The sequence below is a fragment of the Macaca nemestrina genome, chromosome 5 (genome assembly GCF_043159975.1).
Source record: "Macaca nemestrina isolate mMacNem1 chromosome 5, mMacNem.hap1, whole genome shotgun sequence".
NCBI lineage: Eukaryota > Metazoa > Chordata > Mammalia > Primates > Cercopithecidae > Macaca > Macaca nemestrina.
In genome coordinates, this window is record NC_092129.1 from 181,556,823 (window position 1) to 181,567,848 (window position 11,026).

The 11,026-nt window shown below is 45.0% G+C and overlaps 1 protein-coding gene across 4 annotated transcripts in view; it reads left to right on the forward strand.

The window, feature by feature from the left end:
* The window catches only part of LOC105487309 (myosin light chain kinase family member 4), a 106,111-nt gene extending 101,724 nt beyond the window's left edge, over nt 1-4,387 (forward strand). For all 4 annotated transcript variants that reach the window (XM_011750754.3, XM_024794612.2, XM_011750750.2 and 1 more), the window contains one exon: nt 315-4,387. The gene's annotated coding sequence lies outside the window, so the exon portion shown is untranslated. The remainder of the gene's footprint in view (nt 1-314) is intronic.
* Nucleotides 4,388-11,026: the final 6,639 nt, after the last annotated feature.

The window sequence follows — 11,026 nt, forward strand, 5'->3', positions numbered from 1 at the left end:
GTCCTTCAATATTGCAAATAGTCCTAAAATATCTTGCACAAATTTACCCATGTAACAAACCTGCACATGTACCCCTTGAACCTAAAATACAAGTTGGAAAGAAAAAAAAATATCTTGCACAAACTAAACATTAAAAAGCCCAACTCTGGTAAGTGGTGGCATCCATCAAGAGGTTTCTTTTTTTTCCCCGCTCACATACACACATATGTTATTAAAAAAAATCATCTGTGGTTTTCCTAAGGGGCACAACCAACTAATTATAATTTTAAAAGCCCTGCTGAATTAACAAGATTCATATTTTGTTTGCTTTGCAGGAAAACTGCTGCGGTTGCTGCTGCTACGAGAAAATTTTTTGAAAAATCAGCAGTTCTGATGCCTTGACCCCTATGATGATTGGCAGTCTTAGCAGGGGGAACCCTCGACCCTGAATTTGAACTTGAACTGGAGCGCCTCTGCTGCGTTCAGAGGACGCCCAGCCCTGCGGTCTGCTCTCAGGGCGCAGACACATCCCTGCACCCGGTGGTAGTGACGTTGGGAAGATGTTCCCTGCCACCTTGAGATTTTTTACTTCTAGAAAATTTTTTTTGCTCTTAGTCACTGGGGTAGGGGGCGCATTGTGTCTGCTATTTCTCAGATGACTACAGCCATGACACTTGAGATGTACCGGAGATTTCAAAACTGGAGGATGCATTTGGAGGGAGGAAGCTACTTCTAGCCATTAGACTATGCCTTTTGAAGGGGCAATTAGATGGCCAGAAAGAATTCTAGCTCCCATGCACCCTTGAAGACTTAGTTTCTCAGACTCTGCCATTTTGATTTGGTCTACGGTCATGTGACTACAATGGATAAATAATTTGCTTGCTGGAACAGAAGCCGTCTTTGAATTTCCCAACAAGAGGCATCAGCCACTGTGTCTTTCATTTATTCTTAATTGTCCTCAAAGCGCGTTTTCTTCCAAGTAGCTGATTCTGTTTTTCACATCTATACTCCCTGCACCCTTCTGACTGACAGTTCATCCCCACAAAACACTTTGGTTTTGAGAGGTGATGCAAAAAGTATCTGTTTATGGTTGGTTGAAATTCTGACCTTTGGAATAATGTCAACAGTCACAAGAGGTTTCCTCAAGCCCCAGTTGTCAATGAAAAGAGACGGATCTGCACCTCTTGGAGCAAGACAGCACTGAGCTTTCAATGTTCAAGTGACTTGGGAAGTAACCTTTAAGCTTCTGGGTAAACACGAACAAACATTGACAAAGACCAAGTCCAGTCTCTTGCCCTGCTGTCTCACGGGACTCAGTGGGGGTAAAGAAATCGCAGTCGGACACCAGAGGTGATGGCAACTCTGCGACTTCACCTGCTGGACGTGAGAACGTTGGAATGTTCCAGTTGGAAGGTTCCTATGCCTAGCCCATGTGCCATTTCACGGCAGATATGTTAGATATCTACCTGCCGTAGTTAGTTATGGGGCCCAGAAAGGCACTGGGCTTTAAAGAGCAAAACGACTGTGTCATTTCCACGTGAGGGAGAGGCAAGGAAAAGCCCCACAAAATTCCCATTACCCGCTGAACTCCAAGCTCACCACCCAGCTTCATGAACTTTCCTCACATTTTCCATTTCCAAATAACTGTTGCGTTGAATCAGCTGTGTTAATGCCTTTATTCTTCGTGTTTTGTTTGTTTGTTTGTTTTTGTTTTGACGGAGTCTTGCTCTGTCGCGAGGCTGGAGTGCAGTGGCGCCATCTCAGTTCACTGCAACCTCCGCCTCCCCAGTTCAAGCGATTCTCCTGCAGCCTCCCGAGTAGCTGGGATTACAGGCGCGTGCCAGCACGTGTGGCTGATTTTTGTATTTTTCGTAGACATGGGGTTTCACCATGTTGGCCAGGATGGTCTCAATCTCTTGACCTTGTGATCCGCCCGCCTCGGCCTCCCAAAGTGCTGGGATTACAGGTGTGAGCCACCGCGCCCAGCCAATGCCTTTGTTTTTATCCATCTGTCCTTCTAAGCTCCTGTTGTCACAATAGCAATGAAAGGTATAAGAATTACTTGGTAGCCTCTTCAGGGATGGCCATTTCACTTTGCATCAGCTTTCCCCCATTATGTCTCAGATCCACCTAAGGAATCCTTCCTTACCACATGCCATGAATGTATGCAACATCCTTACTCTCATCTTTAAGGTAAGGAGGAAGTAGAGAGAGCAGGAAATGTGTGATTTGGTGAAGGCCACATGCAAATTTTGTGGTCGTGCTAGTTATAAAACTGACTCCTTTCTAGCCTTTGCTCTTATATTATGATGCATTTCTTTTTCTCCTTTGGCCTTGCATTCATCCAAGTTTGGTTTCTTATGTTCCTGTTATGTGACTATGCTTCAAATGTTTAATTTAGTTTCCTTAAAACACACACACACATACACACACACACACACAAAAAAACCCTGTGACTGGAGTGTTATATTACTATGCTATCTTTAGCTGATGCTATTCACTGAGGCTGGAAAAATACAAGCCAGTGCATGCATTAATACTTAGTTAGACCACAGAGAGCTGGCATTCACTCAAGTGCTAAACAGGACACGAGGGTCTGATTTGAAGCCCCTCGTGGCAGGGCGTTTTCTGTCCTGTGGTGTGCATTCTCTACCAAATCGAGCATGAGATCTTTTGCACGACATGCAATTTGCATCCACCTTCCCTTCTGACTCACGTTGGCAGATAAACTGTCCCCAGACCCTGCCACACACGGAAGAGACAGCTCAGGCCAAATACAGGCATGATTTCTTTGCCAAGTTAATCCACGGATGACCCTGCAGTGAGTGGGTGTGATTTTTGTTTTGTTTTGAGGTTTAGAAAGGAGACTCAACTTTGAAAATGGATCTTGTTTGATTCTGTAGTTAGATTTCCACATTTGGAATGGGACAGCATCTCCATGCCAGCAGGGTGCCTTTTAAATGAGTGCTGAGGGTAGTTTGCATTGCAGAGTTGATGATTACAGTCTAGAGTTACTTGAAATGGGAGATTATCAGTCTAGTGTTCATCCCGCCCCTGCTCCATGTCCTTGTGTGGCTGCTCCAGCGAGAGCTGGTAACTAGGTAGACTGCTGCTCTAATGGGAAAAGGGGGCTTTGCAAAGCCGAGGAATGAAGCCAGATGCGAGCATGGACGTAGAAAAGCTGAGTCTGACTAGACCAGGGTTATGGAGATCAATTTTTCCAGCAGGTCATTAGGATTTGGGAGGCTGTATTTCTCCTCCACCCTCTTAATGGATGCTATGGCTTTGCTCACTCACTAGGCAGTTCCCACTTTCTTTAGCAAATGGAGGAAATTAAGCAGCGATGTGGCACTTCCCACTGCCTGGAGAGAAATAAACCTTGCATATTATTAAGGAGAAGGCATGCCACATTGGTAATTTGGAAGACACCAACACTTACCCAGAATCTGTTGCTATTTAAAAATCACGGGGAGGAGGGCACATGTCCCCATTTGTTACATTAGAAACTTTGGAAGAGACTCACCTGAACTAACTTGGGGAAACAGTTTCTAGGTTGAAGCTGGTAATACTTATGTCTGTTGAGTGCCATAAGTTTATTTTCAGTTATTTTGTCTAACTCGATGTTAATTTGCTTTCTTTCCTCAAAAATGTAAGTAGGCATGTGGCCATTGTTGTGGCTTGCTTTGATGTATGTTTGGAAAGATGTGTGAATACTTAATTTTTATCCATTTTGTGGAAATTAGCTTAGCAATTTTTTTCTCTTTTAAGAATCAAAATATGGATTTGATACTAGGAACACAATTTGCTCGTTATTTCATTCCTTTTTTGTCCCTTCTGCTTCCTCTGCCCCTCCCCCAGCCACCCAGCACGGGGTGCCAGTGCGCATGCGTGTGCTGGGTTAGTGTGTGCTGGGGACCAAATGACAGAACCCTGGTCGAAAATCCACTTGTAAAAGCACAAGTGAGAGGCAGCATCAGGCCCCCGGAGGGCTGTGGTCCTCGGACTCGGTTCCCTCCTGTCCCCTGGCCTTCCTGTTGTCCCTGTGTGCTGAGGTATCACCACGGCCCACTTCTCAATGTCCGCAAAGCTTTGCCTTTGCTTCTGCACTCTCTTTTACATTTTTTTACTTCTTTCCTTTTTCTTAAGTTAGAATCCAAGTTTGTCTTCTTATCCGTCACCGTGCTCCCTGAAAGTCTTTTTGAGATTAAGAAATTTTCTTACCGGGAGGCAACTTTCCATCTGTCCTAAAGGGAAGTGGGTGCTGGGTTTATTAGATGTTGGGTTCCTAGAGTAAGATGACTTCCTTACATAGCTTGGAGTCTGCAGTTTCTCAATTAGAAGCGTTCTATATTTCTTTTTGCGCCATTTTAGTGGGCTGTGCTTTGTATAAGTGGTCTTTCTATGGGCAGTTTCACCTTCCATGAAGGCTTATAACTCAACCACTGCTGCCCATTCAGAAGAGCAGAAAGCATCTGCTGTGTGGGCGTTCATATGTTACCTAATGTGTGTTTTGCTGTCATCTCAGCTGATGGATGTCATTGAGTCTTTCTGACTAGGTTTATTGGTGTTGATAAGAAATTTAAAAAAAGGGTTCATAACATGATTGTGTCTATCATGTATATTTTAAATTTCTGAACATAATTTCATTTGGCTGTTTTTCTTTGCTTTATAAGGATGTATAACAATCATGTATGTGTATTATATTGAAGAATAAACATGGACCTTATTTATCTTTTGATTAATGGGCTCAGTCATTCAAAGACATTGTATTAGTCCATTCTTGCATTGCTATAAAGAACTACCTGAGATTGGGTAATTTATGAAGAAAAGAGGTTTTATCAGCTCATGGTTCTGCCAGCTGTGCAGGCTTCTGCTTCTGAGGAGGCCTCAGGAAACTTACAACTCCATAGAAGAAGGTGAAGGGGAAGCAGGCACAGTCTTCACACGGCCAGAGCAGGCAGGGGGAGAGAGAGAGAGAGAGCGAAGGGGGAGGTGCTACACACTTTCAGACCACCAGATCTCGTGAGAACTCACTCACTATCACGAGAACAGCAAGGGGGGAATCCACCCCCATGATCCAGTCACCTCCCACCAGGCCCCTCCTCCAACACTGGGGATTACAATTCAACATGAGATTTGGGCAGGGACACAGAGCCAAACCATGTCAGACGTGGACTTGGCAAATACAATGCAAACTCCTTTACTTCAGGTCTAACATGTCAATTCCTGTGACATTCGGAACCCAAGCTACCTAAAAGGGCCTCACACTTACAGGGGCCCCAGCGCAGTCCACGGCGACACTGGCCAGCCACGTCTGGGAAAACAACTCTAATTTGAAGACATGGTGGTTCCAATGCACCAAGACAAGGTTCAGGGTGGCTTTTTTTCCCCTATTAATACAAAAATATCGACTTAGATTTATGTAAAGTGTCTAGTTTCAGAGGATGTTTAATAAATTATAAAGGCAATTAGTAGCAATTCAACCCCTTTCATGTCTGTTAGTGATTATTCCTTAAACACTGAAAAGTGTCTGCTTCAAAAGTCCCAACACTGAAGGACCTCAGTAAAAAGCAGCCACCACAGGCCCCATGATTGCTTTCTGGGCGTGTTTCTTGTCTGGAGATGGGTCTGTTCTCTCCCAGGCCTGCATGTGAGTCTGGGGTTGACACCTGGATCTAAGCCAACACTCCCCTCTCAGCCCAGCAGTGGTCAGCTCTCCCAGCGGCAACAAGGCCCCCGAACCCTGGCAGGTCTTGAGGTAGGCCTGCTGGATTTTCCATCACCCACACTGCAAGCCTTAGGGAGGGATGGGGCTTTGTGTTCTCACATGAAGCAATCTCGTCTTGAATGTAGTCTTTTGCCACTCAGACTTCTAGGTGAGGCATTCTCATTTCTTCCCCACAGTGAGGAATCCTTGGCCCTCCCTCCATTATCGGTGCTTGGAGTCTGCAGTTTGCACATGACCACGTCCTTTCCCAGGAGCATATTCTCAGTGCTGGAGTTTCAGGGCCTGCGACTCAGCGAGAGGCCTCAGCCATCTTCTTCCTCCCTGGCCCTTCTTGGCCTCTCCCGGGGTATGGTGGATGGGGGGGGGTCTCCCTCACCACGCCCACAGAGGGACGGCGCTGAACCCCTTCACCACTCACCTTCCCACTCCCCATTTGGAAACAGGACACCAGCCTCACCCTGAGATCCTGAGCCATTAGGAAGACTGGTTCTTGGTCCTCGCCCTTCAGTCATTTCTCTCTCCTACTCCTAATTTAGGATTTTTCCAAGAGCTTGTAATCAGTGCTCTCCAGACAGCACTGTGGGGACATCGGGTCTCATGAAAGATACTCATCTGAATTTAGCTGGCTCAGGACCTCACAGCTCACCTGCCTATTTCTAGGGACCTCCAAAATATTCTAATACAAGTCTAGCATCCAGTGTGTCAGAGAGAATGGGCTCTTCTGGCAGGATACAGCCCCACCGCCTGGGCACCTCCCTGCCACTTCCCTGGTCCACCCTCAGAGACACAGCTCCCCCTGACAAGGGTGTGGCTTCCTGGCATCCTGCAAGAGGCAGGCCCTCAAGGGAGCAGCGATGCTGTATTTCCTGGAGTCCCCGTCAGGCTAACACTGCATGCATAACCCAGGCAGAAGTGCAGAGGTGCCCACCACTCAGCCTTGCTCAGACAGACCCAGGTCAACTGGCCATCACAACTCTTAGAATCTTCTCCAGAGCTATGAGAAGTGAAGGCAACAGATCTCCCCCCAGCCCCCATCACCTGCCTGCTAGGTGGTGTTTGGTACAATAAGAGCAAGGTTGAATTCTGCCAGGCTGACTTCTGCCACACACTCAAATGAGGAGTAGCCAGACAGCCACAGTTAGACAAACTGCTGGGGGAGCCTAGTGAAGCCCCCGCTCTCTGGCCCTTGTAGCCCCCTCTGACAGCATCTTGCATGAAAGGTTGACTCCTGCCCCATCCACTCAGGAGACCATGTTTTTCTCAGTCACCAATTCATACCTCATGGCTGGGTCAGCCCTTATGATATCCTGTACTCGTTCTCATATGCTACTAAATTATACTAGGATATTATTTATCAAATCACGAATAGCTACTGATATTTAAGTACCTTACTATGTTTCTAAGCTCTTTCTCCATATCACCTCCTTTAATACTAACAAGCCAGCAAGACAGTTAAACCCAATTTACAAATAAGCCCCTGAGAGTGAAGTTAAGTAACAGACCCAAGGACGTATAGCAAATCAGTAGAGGAACTGAAATTTTCACCCAGTCAGTCTGATCTGAAAGCTCATGCCCTTTATCCACCAGAAACAGTTTCTCACACTTTAATGTGCATAAGAATCCCCTGTGGATCTTGCTAATGAAAAGATTCTGATTCAGAAGTTCTGGGTGGGGCCTCAGACTCTTCCTTTTTATTTTTATTTTATTTTATTTTATTTTATTTTATTTTATTTTATTTTTGAGGCAGAGTCTCGCTCTGTCGCCCAGGCTGGAGTGCAGTGGCCAGATCTCGGCTCACTGCAAGCTCCGCCTCCCGGGTTCACGCCATTCTCCTGCCTCAGCCTCCCCAGTAGCTGGGACTACAGGCGCCCGCCACCTCGTCCGGCTAGTTTTTTTGTATTTTTTTAGTAGAGATGGGGTTTCACCGTGTTAGCCAGGATGGTCTTGATCTCCTGACCTCGTGATCCGCCCATCTCGGCCTCCCAAAGTGCTGGGATTACAGGCTTGAGCCACCGCGCCCGGCTGACTCTTCCTTTTTAATAAGCTCCAGGTGACACAGCTGTGGCACTATCTGTTTTGAGTGAAGCTTGCAATTCTGATCACAAAGTCCAGCTGCCTGTCTAGTAGGATCAGATAACAGCATCCCCTATAAATGGCAGGACAGATAACAGCATCCCCTATAAATGGCAGGACATAGGACTCAGTGGAATTCTAAGGCCTGGGACCTCTCCCAAGACTATAGGTTCCCAAGCTTGCTAGATTCTTATTATACTAGAATTATATTATTATTATTATTACATTTGTATTCTTCATTTCAGGGTGCAGGTATCTGTACAACATTTCTAGCCCATCCACACACTTTAAACACTATTAATATTTCACAAATTTAAAAAACTTATTTTTTAGAATTTTCCGGTGTTAGACATAAGGAGAGAAGATGAGATTGTATAACCCTGTCTGCTTATGCTAATTTTAGATGCTACCTACCAACTGCTGGAGTGTACGTTCTTGATGAGGTTGACATTCTTTAAATGCTAACTAACTTCTGCGCCAGAGCATTTTGTAACAAACCATGTACAAACTCATCCTGTTTGCCACAGCACCTCACACAATCCTTCCTGAAGAAAGCTCTTCAGCTCGGCCTTTTGGCCCCTCAGGTAGCTGGTGGAGGAACACACAAGTCCCTGAGAATGGGCCACAAATCTCCTTCCTCATCCCTGACTCCCGTGAAGGCTTGTTCCCCCAAAATTCACATCTTGGAAAGCCCATCAGGCCTGTCTGAATCCCTGCCCTTTACCCATAGTGCCTGTCCGCTTTCTAGAGTCAGCTGGCACCCATGAGTCACCACAGAACGATTCCACATGAGCACCTGCTGTCACTCTTAACAGTCTGACCATGCGAGCCCCTCAAGCACCTGTGAAGCAGCAAGGAAGGATCTAGGGCCATGCCCATCCCTTCCAGAGGACTGGCCCTTCTAAGTTCCCATTTCTCTTAAAACTAAGATCCTGCAATTTTCTGTGGAGAGCTGAACTAGTGATGAGCAAATACCCTCCTTAAGTAACCATCTGGCTCCTTCCTCTCCATCCCTCATCCCCCATTGTGCTGTTGGGGGCCCTGGCGGGGACGCACTTATACTTCATAGATCCCGCTGGACTTCATCATTGGTGTACTGGACTCCTGTCTTTACAATCTCCAATCTCCTCCACACTGATGATCTTTTCATTTCTAAAACACAAATCTAATCAGATAACTTTAAAGGTTAGAAACTCAGGCTCAAAAAACGTTGAATTCCTTAGCGTCATGTTTAAGATCCCTGTTCATGCAGTTGGCCTTACTTTTCAATGTCATTTGCCACATGTTTCCCACCCCGCTCCACGCTAAAGACGCAGAAACAATGTCCTAGGCCTCCAGCAGGGTCCTAATACGGCATCCCTAGCCCAAGTTGGCCTACAGATGTGGATCTTTTCGGACACCATGATTGCTGAAATTTTGAATTTGAATGCGTTTAGAATATTCAGGCACTAATAAAGGTTTCAGACCAATTTGCAGTGTTATTTCTCTTTACCACAACTAGTGCCAGCAAAGACCATGACTGAGACAGGAGGATCCATTTCCCAGATGGCTCGCTTGCAGAGCTGGCAAATTGATGCTGAGATGGTTGGCAGGAGGCCTCCATTCCTCACCAGGCAGACCTCTCCATAGGGCTGATTGTGTGACAGCTGCTTCTCAGAATGAGTGATCGAGGAGAGAGTAAGAGTCTCAATCTTTTTTATGTCTTACCCCCAAGCAGCCGTCACACTCTCTAATTTCCACAATGCCCTGTTCAATGTGGGAGGGGACTACACAAGGTAAGAATAACAGGAAGTGAGAATCACTGGGGGCTACTTTGTAGGTCAGTGATCCTTGTGTATCTCCAGCTCACCAATGACACATGTCCTTCTCCATGCCAGGCACAGTCACCTACTCCTGGATCCACCCTCTGGACTCTCGCTTTCACCTTCTGAGTCATTCCCCCTTTTCCATGAAGGCTAGTCTAATGTGTGCGGTGGTGTAGGTTTCTCAACTTACTTCCTTCTGGTGGAAGTTTGGGAGGACGGAGGCCTCTTTTCTCTTTGTGGTCGTTGACTGTGTCAGTCCAAACTGGTGGTGCTTCAAGCAACACAAATCAAAACTTTCTAGACCTCCTGTGAATTTTACTGGGGTTCACTTCATTAGACAAGGACTACACTCACCATTCACGATAAGCTCTTCTTTACGTTGGACTTCTGCTGGGTCTATTGAGGGCCAACACCCTTAAACACCTTAGAAACCCTGTTGTTTGAATAATTCTCTAATGCACTGTCTTGAATATTTCTGAGGTCTTAACAAATAATTTTAAATTCTCAGCTTCGTGTTTAGACCATGTTTTCTTTAGTGTCCTGGATTTGATCTTTACCTGGAAGTCATTTCTTAATTGTAGCATCATTTGTTGTCCCTAGAGGATGGAAGTTTTTTTAAAATTATTTTTTCTTTAAAAGTTCTTCCTTTAGCTTATCTCTTTCTTCTCACATTTTATTATAAGCAGCAAAAAGAAACCTGGAAGGCTTTCAGCACTCTTTGGAAACATCCTTAGTTAGATCACACCATTAATTAGGTAAATTTTCTCGTTTGCCTATTATTACAGGTGACAGTGTTGCTAAACTTTCTACCACCAATATAACAAAAACCCTTTTTTCACCAGTTTCAAATAAAATTTTCCTCACTTTTCTCCAAACTCTCACTCACAACCTCCTCAAAGATCATTAAGATGTCATGAAACACTCTTCAAGCCTCTTCAAGCTTTCACTAATAATTTTCTCAAAGTCTTTCCAACTTATTTCCACAGCCTAGTTCCAATGTCTCGCCTGCCTTTTTGTTATGGTTTTTGTGATGGAGGTACTCTTCTGAGTATTGTCAAATCCTGACAACATGAGTACAATAGGCTTGTTTATAATTCTCAAGCCTTACATATCCTCTTCTCTTCGTCTAAAATATTTTCCATTAATCTTACCTGACGAACACCCAAATCGCACCATCCTTCCCAACTCAGGGTAAAGTCCTGATGCCCTTGTCACATCTTCTATTAATATATGTTTCTTTAATAGCATTTGTCACATTATTTTCTAATATTATGCTTTTTAATTTTGACCTGGCTTCCCTCCCCACCATAAATTCTTTGAGTACAGAAATTAGGGTATTATTTTTGGCATAGTTATCCCTTCCCCCCCAAGTCTCAACAGAGACATTCTTTGAGTGCGTGTCTTTATTTTGCTGAATTTGAAATGAGAACATTTCAACACT